General features: G+C 36.2%; 1 protein-coding gene across 2 annotated transcripts in view; it reads left to right on the top strand.

Moving 5' to 3' along the window:
• The window catches only part of EPM2A (EPM2A, laforin glucan phosphatase), a 171,203-nt gene that overhangs the window by 106,331 nt on the left and 49,878 nt on the right, over positions 1–14,994 (top strand). The gene's annotated exons all lie outside the window — the stretch shown is intronic.

Here is a 14,994-nt window from a genome sequence, read left to right on the forward strand (position 1 = left end):
ACTCCAAATGGGGTCACGAAGAGTGGGATACAAATGAAAAACGACTGAACAAAAGTGAGGTATTATATTCCAAATGTGATGACCTTGTTTTTATTGATGATGAGAATAAGTAATTATGAAAATGCTAATAAGTATTGGTTTTTTTTGTCCTTTTCTTCTTTTAGTTTCATCTATAAACGTTCTTGAAATGAGATGACTTATTTGGATCTCATAACGAGTTCTTTTCCAGACTTGTTTTCTCCTTCATTGTCTGTCTTACTCTCTGTCTCTCTCTCTCTCTTTTTTGGTAGTGATAATGCTTATAATCTTCTGCCATCATCCTTTGTAGTATTTTATAAATGAGCTTGTGTTCTAATATTTCCCTTAGCTTCCATTTCATTTTGCTTAAGATATCAGATGCTTGCAGAATGGTTTCTGGGATCTTTTGGTCATCTTGGTGTTGTGACTACTTTACATCATTTAAAGTTCTGTAAGAAACAGTCATCAGTCAATGTCTGTACCATTATCTATTTCTTAGCAGGAGCAGGGAGAGGGAGTAAGTATTGTGCCTATTATGTACCAGGCACTGTGTTAAACACTTAAATTTTTTTTTAATAAATGTGATCTCATTTGATCCTCACAACAACCCTGGGAGGTAAGTGCTATTATTATCCCCATTTTTATAGTTGGGTAAACCGAGGCAAACAGAGCCTGAGTGACTTGCGTAGGGACACACAGCTAATAAATGTTTGAGGCTAGATTTGAATTCAGGACTTCCAGACCTCAAGTCCAGTGCTCTATTCACTGCACCACCAGCTTCTTCAAGTTAGCAGCAAGTTTGAATAAGTCAAGGTAGGGTCATTGTGGTTATTTGCTGTAGCATCTTTTCATCTTTATCCTTTGTTCCAATTTGGCTTTGGTTAGAACCTTGGTTCTAAAAAGTTGATGCTTTTACTGCATAGAAACAACTAATTCAGAAATAAGTGACGTAAGTATTCAATAATTTCCTATCTTTTAAGTTGCAGTCAATTTAATTTTTTGCTCATTGTTTACCACTTGTAGGAAAATAATCCTTTCAAATGGATTTTAAGCATTCCATTTCTCATAAACAATTAAAATTCATAATGGCTTTTTAAAAATGACTTCTTTTGACCTTTTTGTACTTCTCATTTTCAGTTCAATTCAGAACAACAAACATTTTTTAAAGTCGTCTGTTCAAGACTATGAATACAAAGAATGATACAACACAAGCCTTTCTCTGAAGGAACTTATGACCTAAAAAACAATACACAAATAATTATGATATAAGTAAGTATTTGAAGGGCCAATGGAAAGTTCAGGCAGAATCTGCCTTATTGAGGAGGGAGGAATCACTTTCATCTAAGTGGAGTGTGGTTGCAAAAGCCTTCATGGAATAGGTGGCATCTGAGTTTACTCTTGAGGGTTGGAAGGGATTTTAATAGATGACAACTGAAGTGAGCCCATTCCAGGCATGAGGGATGGCATGAGCAAAGGCAAAAAATAACAAGGGGATGAAATATAGAGAGTAGTTAATCTGGTTGTTATGTAGGATATGTGAAAGGAAGTAATATGAGATGAAACTAGACAGGTAGTTTGCTCCACATTGTGCAAGACAGAGTCTTGAGATTATATTTCATTTGATAGTCAATGGGGAACCATCAAAGCATTTTTAGTACTGGAGTGGTATGATCACAGGGAGAGTTATGAAAACTATGTGGGAGGTAATATGGAGGGTGGACTGAAGACAGGATATATTGGAAGCAGGAAGAACCCTTATAAAGATATTACAATAGTCTAGTCTAGGCAGTGAGGTCCTGAACTAGGGTGGCAGTAATTTTTTTTTTCAACTACACAGTGGGGTTAAGTGACTTGCCCAGGGTCACACAACTAGTAAGTGTTATGTGTCCGAGGCCAGATTTGAACTCAGTTCCTCCTGAATCCAGGGTCAGTCCTCTATCCGCTGCGCCACCTCGCTGCCCCCAGTAATTTGAATGGAGAGGAGGAGGTGCTGGTTATGAGACATATTTGTAGAGGTAGAAATTACAGAATTTGGTAATTTTTTGGATATAAGAAGCAAAGGAGAAGGAAGAAGATGACTTCTAGATTACAGGTCTGAAAGAATGAGAAAATAGAAACAGAAAAGTTTTAGGGAAGAGAAAGTTTATGAGGGAACGTGAATTCAGTTGCAGACACATTGCTTTTGAGTTACCATTGGGACATCAAGGTGAATTTGTGCTTTAGGCATTTGGAAATATGAACTTTGGAGAGATTTGGGGTAAATACAACATTTTAGAGATATTGCATAGAGGTAGTAACTAAAATTATAGGAGTGGATGAGATCAATGAGTGAGATGTGGAAGGAGAAGAAAATGTGGCCTAGTCATAACTTTGGGAGAATACTCATGTTTAAAGGGTAGGAGAAGGATGAGAAACCAGCAAAAGAAACAGTGAGCAAATTAGAGAGGTAGGTTCCCAGTTTAAAATGCCATGTCAAACATGATCAAGATAGGAAGAAAATACTATTGGATTTGATGATAAGGAGGGCATTTGTGACTTTAATGAGAGAGGTTCCAGTAGAGAACTGAGAACAGAACCCAGATTATAAAAAGTTGAGTGGTAAGTAGAGGCAGCGAGAATAGATTACAGTTTCTGGGCATTTCACAGTGAAATAGAGGAGGAATCTAAGATGATATCTTGATAGTGGTAGGATCAAGGGAATGTTCTTAGACAACATATAGTCTAATCGACAGTATACCAGAACAGAACCCTGTTCTCCATAAACTACGTGTGACATAATTCAGGTTGTTCAACTAACTAACTAGTTTGTGTTTCTGATTTTCTGTTTGTAAGAGTGAGTGTCATAAATAAAATCTACATAGGTAGCCTTACACACAGTTTACAAAAATTAATAGCTTACAGAAATTTTATTGGACCTTGCAAAAATCTATTGGCCCTGTTGTCCTTTCACATAATAATTCTTTCACATTTGTGTAGTGCTGTAAGGTTCACTTGTGAGGTAAGTATTATAAATATTTTCCTTTGAGTTTTTCAGATGAAGAAACTGAAGCTCCAATAAGTTAGACAACTAGTCCATGTTGTGAGAACAGTAGCAAAGGTAGAATTTGAATTTCGGGATCTTCTGATGCTGGGTTGGTCTCTTCCCATTTTACCACATCCGGTCTCTTGCCATACTACCTCGGTATGCCAATGCTTCTCCATTCTTTTCCCATACACCCTCACTTCTAATTACCATCACTAGACAAATTACCCATGCTCATCTTAGAAGTGTATACATCCAGTAATCTTCCTCCCTCTTCCTGAGCATTGTTTTTTAGATTCTAGGCCACTGAGCTAGTATTGATTTCACTGATTGTCAGTATGTCTCTGAGATGCTGTGAGGATAAATAATATATGAGAGAACACTCTTTACTTTTTGGAGGAAATGTGCTATATAAAGGCAATGTTACAGTAGTGTTGTCTTTTTTTTATAGATCATAAAAAGAGCAAATAGAGGCTCTTTAAAGCATATTTGAAGCTTCACGGATCTTTGTCAGGAAATGAAGTCTTTTAATGCTTAGAAAAAAGGGAACTTCTTCCCTTTATGATCCAGTAGTAGCATGTCAGCTGCCAGCTTTGAGCACTGATGAGTAGTTGATGGGTACCATTCTTCACTAGGAAGTCTTGTTTTCAAACAATATTAAAACAACATAAAGTTTACTGCAGTTCTGCTTGTACTAAATATAATGAACTCTCCCCCAGCCTAATAGAGGTTAAAAGAAGTATCTGTGAGTCATCAGCATCACAGTCGTGCTAGTGACATGGGACTGGGCATTGATATAATTTCCTACTGTCTATCAGCCAGTCATTGGTATTTTCTTTTGTCTATCTTTTGTCTTCATGGCATTCCTTCTCTTTCTCCCAGCCTAAATATAAGTAGGTCACCCCATTTGAAGTTACAGTTCTATTTATTAATGTAAACACCTGGTAAAGAGGACCATTTCCTAGTGCAATGGTTGTCCATTGAGTGGTTTGCTAATCCCTTGGGGGTTCATGATGATCCATAGGGAATCACACTATAAATTCTTTAATAGAGTCTTAATCAGTAATTAAATGTATAATGTGAGTAGTGTATTAAATTTTACAGGGCTTTGAAAACACATTTTTTGTTGAGGGGGTTTCAGGGAGCAAAAACATTGGTAACCACTGTGTAATGGACTTAATATTGTATGGCTACAGAAATGCTCTGTTCTGTGAAGTACAGGAAGGAGCTTGAGACAGCCTACTTTACAGCAATAGGAACAGGTGTTTCTTTTTTAGTTGCCAAGTCAGCTCCCTCGTGAGAATCTCAGATAAGCAGTCCAAATTACATTTAAGGAGAAAATTTGCCAAAGTATAATTACTTTTCATCAGAGTGCCACAAATAATGAAAGGAAAAGAACACTGGAACTATATTGTAGTCTACTTAATCATGGTCATTTTAAAGAACTATTGGAGAATTCTTTGCTTTAAGACAAATTCTGGAGCTTTGATGGTAAATTAAACATATTTTCTAAACACTAAATTATATTTCTCCTAACTCAAGTCATTTGGCAAAGAAAAGCAGAAGTTGGTCTTTGTAACACTGAAACATCAATAATAAGGTTTGCAGCTGCCATTTAAACAGGACGTTTTCATCTATTCTTCGATGGTTTCTTGTACTCCTATTCAGCTTAAATAAAACCACTTCTTTTTCCTAGCAAGATAAATTTTATCAGGGCTGTGAGCTAACAGTATTCAGGGAGGCAGACTCCTTTCTCCCTCTTGTGAATTCATTCTTTCCTTAAACTTGAATAGTGCTGTAGGTTAGTGGGAGCTGCAGACCCTGGGCTTTACACCACAGTAGATAAGAACTTGGCTCAATGAAGGAAAAATCTGAGGTAACAGACTTCTTTTAACATACCTCTGCCAATCAGAGTACTAGTACTTTTAAGAAAAAAGTCAGTATAGAAAAGCTGATTCTTTCCTTATAAGAAATCTTCATACTTTGAGGACATGCATTGAGTATGGTAACTTCCTTAGAGAGATCAGGAAAGGCAGATGCATTTCCATAGAAGATCAGGGCAGGTAGAAGTTACTTCCATTTTTTTTTTATCACCTTTAGTTTCTATTGCTTTCTATTACTAATCCTCCATTTCCTTCATCTCAGACCAAAAAAGTTAATATCCATCACCACAACCTTCAGTATCTATCACAGCCACTCTTTCTACCTATATGTTTGATGAATGTTTACTTCCCATATATTAGACTGGGAAGACAAGATACAATTGTCTACATATAAATCTCTCTGTTTTATATCTTCTCATCAACAGTTCAGCAGATGGGGAGATATTGGGAATAGAATCTTTGGGCAATACTTACCATATTTACAATGATGAGATGTTGATTTCTTTATAATGGGTTGTCTGTCATAGCATCTAGGTAGAATTACAAGACTTTTGAGCCAGAATGGACTTTAGAGGATCATTTTGTCTGACCTCCTCATTTTACAGGTGAGGAAACTGAGGCCCAAAGAAAGATTTAGTCAAAGTCATACAACTATATAGCATTAACGGAGTTGGAACTAAAACCTAGGTCTTTCATGGTCATTCACTGATCTTTCTATTAAACAGTTATATAAATATCTATCTATATGACATATATACGTATATCACTCAACAAAGCTTTTATTAAGTACTTACTGTGGGTCAGGCATTGTGCTTCTCTATGGGGATGCAAAGAAAGGCAAAATCATAGTCCCTGCCCTCAAGGAGCTCACATTCTAATGGGAGAGACAACATGTAAATATGTAGATGGTTGTTGTTTGGATGTTGGTTGTTGACATGGTGGTTGTTGGTTGTTGACATGGTGGTTATTGACATGATTTCAGTCTTGTCTGACTCTTTGTGATCCCATTTTGGGGTTTTCTTGGCAAAGATAGTAGAGTGGCTTGCCATTTCCTTCTCCAGCTCATTTTACAGATGAGAAAACTGAGGCAAACAGGGTTAAGTAACTTGCCCATGGTCAAACAGTTAGTGTCTGAGGCTGGATTTGAAGTCAGGTATTCCTGACTCCAGGCCTGGCACTCTAACCATTGCACCACCTAGTCACTCCTAAATAATTAGGAACATACAAAGTATATGGGGTAAAAGGAACGGAATCTGAAAGATGGCTGTGGGAAGTCCTCCTGAAGAAGGACAGATTTGAGCTGAGTCTTGAAAGAATATAGGGAAACTAAGAGGTGGGGGTAAAGAGGGCTCAAAGATTTTAAATACATTAAAGGAATTTGCTACTAAAAGGTCTTAGAATCTTGATCACTCTTTTTGTAAAGCAAAGAATTCTTTTGCAAAGTAAACAATGACTCCATAATTTTTCTTTTAAAAAAATCCAAAACATCTATGTACTCATGGCTAACGTGTGTTCTTAATTTCAGTGTATAGAATTCCATTCCATCTTTAATTTATGATAGTATTTTACACACCGGAGCAAAGTAGAGCAAGTCTTTTCTCTAATTTTCCCAACTCTAGTCTCACATTTCCAAATTTCTGCTGGACATTTTCACTTGGTTGAATGTTAACACTTTAAACTCAATATATCCCAAATCAAATGCCTGATCTTTTCTCCAAAACCAACACTGTATGCCAAGTTCCCTACTGACCAAAGTGGCTTGTAGCTGAAGTTCATGAGAGGTGACAAAAATATGAACAAATTCCAATAGGTATGAATTACTGCAGATGAACTGTAGTGGAATTGAGAGTTTAATTTACATAGAATCTTTTCAGTGTGCAATGTAGATTGATATGGATAGCAGTAGAACCAGTCTGGTTAAAAGACTGCTTCTGATCTTTTGCTTCAAGTCTATACAGTTTCTAGAAGTTCCGGTTTCTACCACATATATAGCTATCATAATAATGCTGAATCTTTTGGTTGTTTCAGTACAGGTACTACATTATTTATTTGTTTATTCATTTATTCCCCACCACCTTCTAAAATGATTTTGGGCTGCTTTACTGAATTAAAAATAGAGTCATTAAAGATAAAAACAGAACACAGACCATCCAAGAAGAGCAGAAGGAATAAAAATTACTAGGCACTTGAGATGAACTAATTACTACTGTTGGGCACTGAATTTGGTTCCAAATTTCTGAAGGCAAAAAAGGAAACATGATGGGTCCCACAGTATGCATTGTTTGACAAAAGAAAGCACAAATGTTTCGGCAGAGACAAGCTTTAAAAAATTCTTTTTGGAACTGAACATGAGGAGGAACTTGCCAACTGAGTCCTTGAATAAGGGACAATGGGTAACACTGTAGACGATATTCTCTACTATGGTTTTCTCAAAGACACAAGAATGCTGTTCATTTGAAGGATTCCTGTATCAGCCTCTATAAAAACAAGGGGTAAATCCTAAATTGTTATATAGCAAAGACATTTCTGTAAAGGAATTGAGATAATATATACCTGGTACTTTGCCTGTGGTACAGACAGCCTGTTTTGGCTAAAGTGAGAACTGCCTACTTTAACGTATATTAAGTACTAGATAAAGTTATTTTTTATAAAAGATTAGGAATTAAGCTTAGATTTGAGAGTCCAAGATGGAGTGCTAGTTCACATCAGCCTGGGCAATAGGGTTAGCTACAGTTTGAGGTAATATTTTCCTCAGAAAAGAGGCGAATATTTTCAAGGGCTTGTTCTAGTACATGGCAGCGGCTCAGAGTCCTTTGTCATTTAACATGAAAAATTATCAGAGAAATGTTTACATACTTGCCTTATATGTAGTATAACCTTAATATAGAACCTGGAATAGAATACCAAGTTTTAAGTGAGGCTATTAGCTAATAAAAATATAGAACTACAAAGGACGTTAACCCCTCATTTTGGATATAAGGAAATGGGATGGGGAATATTTTGTCAGTAGTCATGTAAGTAGCAGAGCCAGATCCTCTCATTCCAAATTCAATGCTCATCTAATTAAATTAAATTCAACAAATTTTTATTAAGTACCTCCCCTTTTGCTCGGCACCCAGTATTAGTTGCTTGGTATATAAAGACCAAAAAAGTCTGTCTTCAAAGGTCTTACATTTTATTGGGTGATGTCTCTCCTTGAAAGTGTGAAAGGGTGTGATACAGACAAAGAAAGGAAGAAGACTTTCAGTCAGAACAAATCATAGCCAAATTACTTGGCCTTGTGAAAACCTGGAGCAAACAACAAACAGCTTTTATAACTCATGGATCCATCAACACACATATACACCCAACCATAGGCAAGGAATAATAAACAGGATATTCTGTACATTTTCATCTTAGTCAATTTTGTCAAGTTCATACATTGTCTGAAAATTTTCCAGAGTCAGAACCATCAGAGCTAGACTTTCTATATTCATTAGAGGAGCTGCATCCTGTGAAGGGGAAATATTTTTTTCACTTTAAGAAATTCTGATAAAGATCAACAAGTTATTCTAGGATATCACATATAGCATTAGTTACAGGGAAAAAAATCGATAAGTCATGTGAATTACTTAGTTATAGGAAGAAGAGATATAGTTATTATTTGTGGATTATTTTGATATGAGTTCTTTTTATGATAGCAGTGATCACGCATGTATGCTTTAATTGCCCCTACATTAAGAGTAGGAACGTCTGATCTTGATGAGATGAAGCTGGATTGAGCTGGTTTCTTCATCTTTAGTTACTTCTTTGTTAATTGAGAGCTAGATTTTGTGCAATACACATGGATTTCATCACTTTTTTCAGTTGAGTTTCTAATTCTATGGTTAAGAGTAAAATTACTCCACAGAAATGTGCAAAAGTCATAGCTCTTAAAGAGAACACTTAAATACTTGTTAGAGATATTGCGGTGGACTTCTGGGTCACATGACCAATAAGATGGAGGACTAGTTCATTTTCTCTGATCCTCACACCTTCTCGAACCTCTTCAAAACAGAGCTCAGTTGCCAAAGATAAAACAAATTAAGTTGTCTTCATGGTTTAGGACCTGAAGTCCAAAAGAAAGTTAAAAAAACAAACATGAACCAATGTTGTCTACCTTGAGCCCACTCAGCATCCCTCCTCCACCTTCCATGCTATGACAACAAGGCTGCACCAGCCAACCCAACGACCCAACCTCATGCCTCAGTCTCCTAGTCCCCCTCTCCAGTGCCATGGAGATCCTGACTCCAGATAGTAGAAGCTTGTTGGGGCCCTGACAGTGCCAAAGCCGCAGCATTCTGCGCTCCAAAAGATTCCAGTGGGAGAGTGGGGAAACTGAAGGAAATGGGGCAGGGCATGTGTCTGGCCAGAACTCAGTCCAATCCCCCCAGGGCTTCAGAGGCACAAACTACAGAAATCAACCCTGTAGCACAAGCCTGACAGCTCTCTCAAATGTCAGTGCCAGAACAGAGAACTGAAGAAAGACTGCAACAACCACAGAGTTACAACAGAGATACCAGAAAGAGACTTCCTTGTAAAAATACATAAGGAGGCAGGGGTAAATGTAACGTGGAAGAAATGACCTGGAGCATCATGGACAAAACCTTGTGACACTTTGTCTAAAGGTTAAGCAGTGTTTTTTGGTGAGACTACAATACAAAATGGGGGGGTGTATGTGAAAGTCGGGGAGGAGAGCAGTGGGGTTGAGGGGGGTGCATGATGTGCTGGGTTAAATTAAGGGCTAGCAATAAGGGGAAGGTAACCCTTGTGGCCTCAGGAGGAGAAGAACCTGCAGGGGAATGGGTGAGGAGGAGGGAGTAACTATTAAAAATAGGGGGAAGAAGGATGCCTTGCTTTGATAGTGGGAGGGGTTTTTACTGATGAATACTCCCATGGGTAAAGAGAGGTGTTCTATAAAGAGAAATGGGGACCTTGTGTTGGGGGGGTCTGGTGCTCAAAAATCTAGGGGGTTTGGTGCTTAAAAAGACCACTCATCCTGTCTTAGAAGTGGGGGAGTTGGTACTTCTGGGGGCAGCTGGCACTTCGGGGAATGGGAGGGCAGGAACCCAAGGAGAGGATTTTAAGGCAAATGGAGAAAGAAGGTAACCAGGGGGATTGTATAGAGATATGCCATTGCTTGTTGATGGGGAGAAATAAAGTAATTCAAGGACCACTCAAGCCCACAATGAAACAGCATTTGTTATACTGAAGCACACGGAAAAGTTTAGTGAAAAATGAAAACCAGTGCCAAGAATTGGCAAGCTAATGCTGCAAGAAAGCCTAATTAACTCTTAGAAAAAAAGCAAAGGCCTTTGGAAGGGTTTGGAAACTGGAAGGGTTTTTATTGATTATAGTATGACATAAGCTGAAGTTAGAGAAACAATGAGGAGACCACTAAAAAGCAGTTTCTAACTGTTGCAATGAAGGAAAAAAACCCTGCTTGTTGCAGGCAAAAAATACAAAGATTGAAATACTTAAGATTGGGGGAAAAAAGGCAATTTTTATTTATGAAACTCACTTATACCTTCAAGGCTATACTAAAATCAGAAGTAGTTCAAGTGAGGTTGTAAGATGTGGTCATGTTCAGCCGTTTGTAAAGCATCCACTCCCAAAAATGTTATGGGGATTTTTTAAAAAAAATTCTTTTGGGCATTGATATCTTTTCCTCATTGAGGAGTATTGAATTCTGGTAAATGCGTTGATATATTGAGAAGTAGAAATGTTCCAGAATCATAGAAATTTGCAAATGGAGGATTGAATACTGTAACATGATTTTGCTCTATCCCATATGAAATGAACAGTTAAGAAATTTATCCAAGAGTTGGAGATAAATGTGCTTCAATGGCCTTGAAACTCAGCTGATTTAAACCCCATTGAAAATATACAGTCTATTTGGTATTGAATGGGGGGATATAGAAAGATGGTAGAATAAGGCAGGAAACTACCTGGATCTCCCAAATTCCATGACAAATAACTTAAAATAATGTCTTAAAGTAAATTTGAGAGCACCATAAATAATTAAAAGTTGGGGTAAAGCAGTCCAGCCTAAGACAACTTGGGGGGATATTAAGAAAGATCTAATATTTTGGGGTGGGAGTCTGGCCTGAGTGAAGTGCAAATACCTCTGGTTTGTTGTTTGCCTTTGAGGTGGCAGTGGTGTGGGGGTCCTGGTTGAGGCTCAGGGGTGGAGAGAGGTACCTGAGGTCACTTATAGACCAAGGTGTGAGCCAGGAGTGAACTCATCTGGCTTCAGAGTATAGAACATTGGAGAACCAAGAGGTCAAAGGTCCTCAGAGCTCAGAAAACAAGAGCACAAAACCCATGAAGGCTGAGACATTACCCCCCAGACCCTTGGAGCCGAGCTCAACTCTAGCATAAGCTAACATAAAGTGAAATAGGTAATTTTAAGAAATGAGTAAAAAACAGAGAAAGAACCTGACCACAGATAACTACTATGGTGATAGTGAAAATCAGGGTTCAAACTAAGAAGAGGTCAAAATAGCTTCCTCTAAAGCTTTAAAGAAAAATGTAAAATGGGTACAGGCCCAAAAGGAGTTCTTAGAATCTCTTAAAAAGGACTTTAAAATCAAATAAGAGAAGTTGAGGAAAAATTGGGAAAAGAAATAATAGTAATGCAAGAAAAGGAAGAAAATTATGATAAGAAAGTCAACCCAATTGGGAAGGAGATCCAAAACCTTACTGAAGGAAACAACTCCTTAAAACTTAGAATTGGGCATGGGGAAGCTAACAACCTCATAAGACATCAAGAAATAGTAAAACAAAAACAAAAGAATAAAAAATAGAAGAGAATATGAAATATCTCATTAGAATAACAATTGACCTGGAAAACACATCAAGAAGAGATAATGTAAGAATTGTCAGATTACCTGAAAATTATGATTTAAAAAAGGAGTCTAGACAATATGCTTAAAGGAATTATTAAGGAAAATCGCCTTGAAGTTTTAGAACTAGAGGGAAAAATAGGAATTGAGAAAAAATCTACTCATCACCTCCTGAAAGAAATCCACAGTGAAAACTCACAGGAACATTATAGCTATGTTTCAAAACTCCCAGGTCAAGGAGAAAATATTACAAGCCTTGAAGAAGCTTCCTAAGAAAAAAGCATTAGGACCAGATGGATTTACAGGTGAATTCTATCAAATCTATCAAAATTTTATCTAATTCCAATATTAAATAAATTATTTGGGATAATAGGCAAAAAAGGAGTCTGGACAAACTGTTTTTATGAAACAAATATGGTGCTGATACCTAAACCAGGAGGAGCAAAAACAGAGAAAGAAAATTATAGACCAATTTCACTAATGAATATGGATATAAAAATCCCAAATAAAATAGTTGCTAGGAGAATACAATAATATGTCAGAGAAATTATACATTTATGGCCAAGTGAGATTTATTCCAAGAATGCAGGGCTGGTTCAATATAAGTAAAACTATTAACATAATTGATTATATCAATAACAAAAGTCACATGATTATATCAATAGATGCAAACAAGGTTTTGAGAAAATACAACACTCATTCCTATTAAAAACACTTGAAAACATAGGTATAAATGGATTTTTCCTTAAAATGATAAGAAGCATCTACCTAAAACTATCAGCAAGCATTATTTGGAACAGGGATAAGCTAGAAGCCTTTCTAATAAGATGAGAGTGAAGGATGCCCATTATCACCAATATTATTCAATATTTTACTAGAAATTCTATCAATAACAACAAGAGAAGAAAGAGAAATTGATGGAATCAGAATGGGCAGTGAGATTTGTGGGCAGTTTGTTGATATACTTGGAAAATCCTAGAAATTCAACTTAAAAGCTAGTTGAAACAATTTTAGCAAAGTAGTAGATATAAAATAAGCCCACCATTTTTATATATCACTAACAAAATCCTATGAGAAACAATTGTAAGAGATAGTTCATTTAACATAACCACAGACATATAGTATGTGGAAGTATACCTACTAAGACAAACTCAGGAACTATATGAACGTAATTATAAAATACTTTTTATACAAATAAAGTCAGATTAAAATAATTGGAGAAATATTAGTGGTTCATGGGTGGACTGAGTCAAAATAATAAAAATGACAACTCTACCCAAATTAATCTATGTATTCAGTGCTGTCCCAATTAAATTACCAAAAATTATTTTGAGTTAGAAAAAATAATAACAAAATTCATTTGGAAGAACAAAAAGTCAAGAATATCAAAGAAATTTATGAAAAAAAATGCAAAGGAAAGAGGTCTAGCAGTGCCAGATCTTAAACTGTATTATAAGGTGGTAATTTTCAAAACTGTCAGTACTAGCTAAGGAATAGAATGATGGATCAGTGGAAGAGAGTAGACAAATAATCCACAGTAGTAAATGATTATAGTAACCTTGTGTTTGATAAATATAAAGATTTAAGCTTTTGGAATAAGAATTCACTGTTTGGTAAAAAATTGTTGGGAAAAATGGAAAGTAGTCTGGTGGAAACTAGGTATTAAACAATATCTTACATCATTTATCAAGATAACGTCAAAATGGATACATGACCTAGACATAAAGGGAGATATAAGTAAATTAGAAGAACATAGAAGATATTATCTGTCAGACTTATGGATAGGAGAATAAGTTATAAGTAAACAAAATATAGGGAGCATTGTGAGATGTAAAATAATTTTATTTACATTAAAGTATTTTTGTGTAAATAAAACTAATGTATCCAAAATTAGACAGAAAGTGGAAAATTAAGTGAAAAATTTATAGTTTCTCAGATAAAGACCTCATATATCACATATGTAGAGAACTTTGTTAGATTTATGAGAATATGAGTCATTCCCCAATCAATAAATAGTCAAAGCATATGAACAAGCAGTTTTTGGAGGAAGAAATCAAAACTATCAACAATCATATAAAAATGTTTTAAATCATTATTGATTAGAGAAATGCAAATTCAAACAACTTTGAGATATCATCTCACACTTCTGAGACTGGCTAAAATGATAGAAGGGGGAAAATGACAGATGTTGGAGGGATGTGGAAAAATTGGATCACTAGTAACACTGTTGGTAGAACTGTGAACTGATTCAACAATTTGGGAGAGCAATCTGGAATTATGCCAAATAGTTACAAAACTATGTATATCCTTTGGCCCAGCAATACCACTATTAGGTCTGTTTCCCAAGGTGATCAGGGAAAAAGAAAAGAACCTATATATTCTAAAATATAGCTCTCTTTGTAGTGGCAAACAACTGGAATTTGAGGCAATGCCCATCAATTGGGGAATGGCTGAATAAGTTGTGGTATATGATTGTGATGAAATACTATTGTGATGTAAGAAATGCTGAGCAGGTTAATTTTAGAAAAACATGGACTTGCATTAAATAATGAAGAGTGAAAAAAGCAGAATCAAGAGAACATTGTATACAGTAACAGCAATATTGTTCAGAATGACTAAATTATTCTGAATTATGATATTCAAATCAATTACAAAATTCCTTTGAAAGAAGATACTATCTAACTCTAGAGAAAGAACTATGGATGGAACTTTGTATTATATAGTTTCACGCATATATCTACATCAAATGTTGGCCCTCTCCAGTATAGGGTTGGGAGGGAAGGAGGAAGGGAAAGAGCTTGGAACTCAAATGTAACAACAACAACAAAAATACACAGGTGAACATGAGGTCTATACTTGGAAAAAATGAACAGTTCTTCAAAAAATGCTTAATAACCAATGTAAGCCAAAAGTTTCATTTCATAATGAAGAAATAAAAGATTTATGGCAAAGTCTTATTACTTCAATGCCAAATTTTGTTTTTCAGTCATATCCAACTCTTTGTGACCAGCTTTGGGATTTTCTTGGCAAAGATACTTGAGTGATTTTTGCCATTTCCTTCTCCAGCTCATTTTACAGATGAGGAAACTGAGACAAACAGGGTTAAGTAATTTGCCCAGGTCACACAGCTGGTAAGTTTCTGAGGCCAGATTTGAACTCATGAAGATGAGTTTTCCTGACTCCAGACCCGGCAGTCTATCCACTGCAC

This window comes from Vombatus ursinus, unplaced genomic scaffold (assembly GCF_900497805.2).
Source record: "Vombatus ursinus unplaced genomic scaffold, bare-nosed wombat genome assembly UNPS02009132.1, whole genome shotgun sequence".
Taxonomy (NCBI): domain Eukaryota; kingdom Metazoa; phylum Chordata; class Mammalia; order Diprotodontia; family Vombatidae; genus Vombatus; species Vombatus ursinus.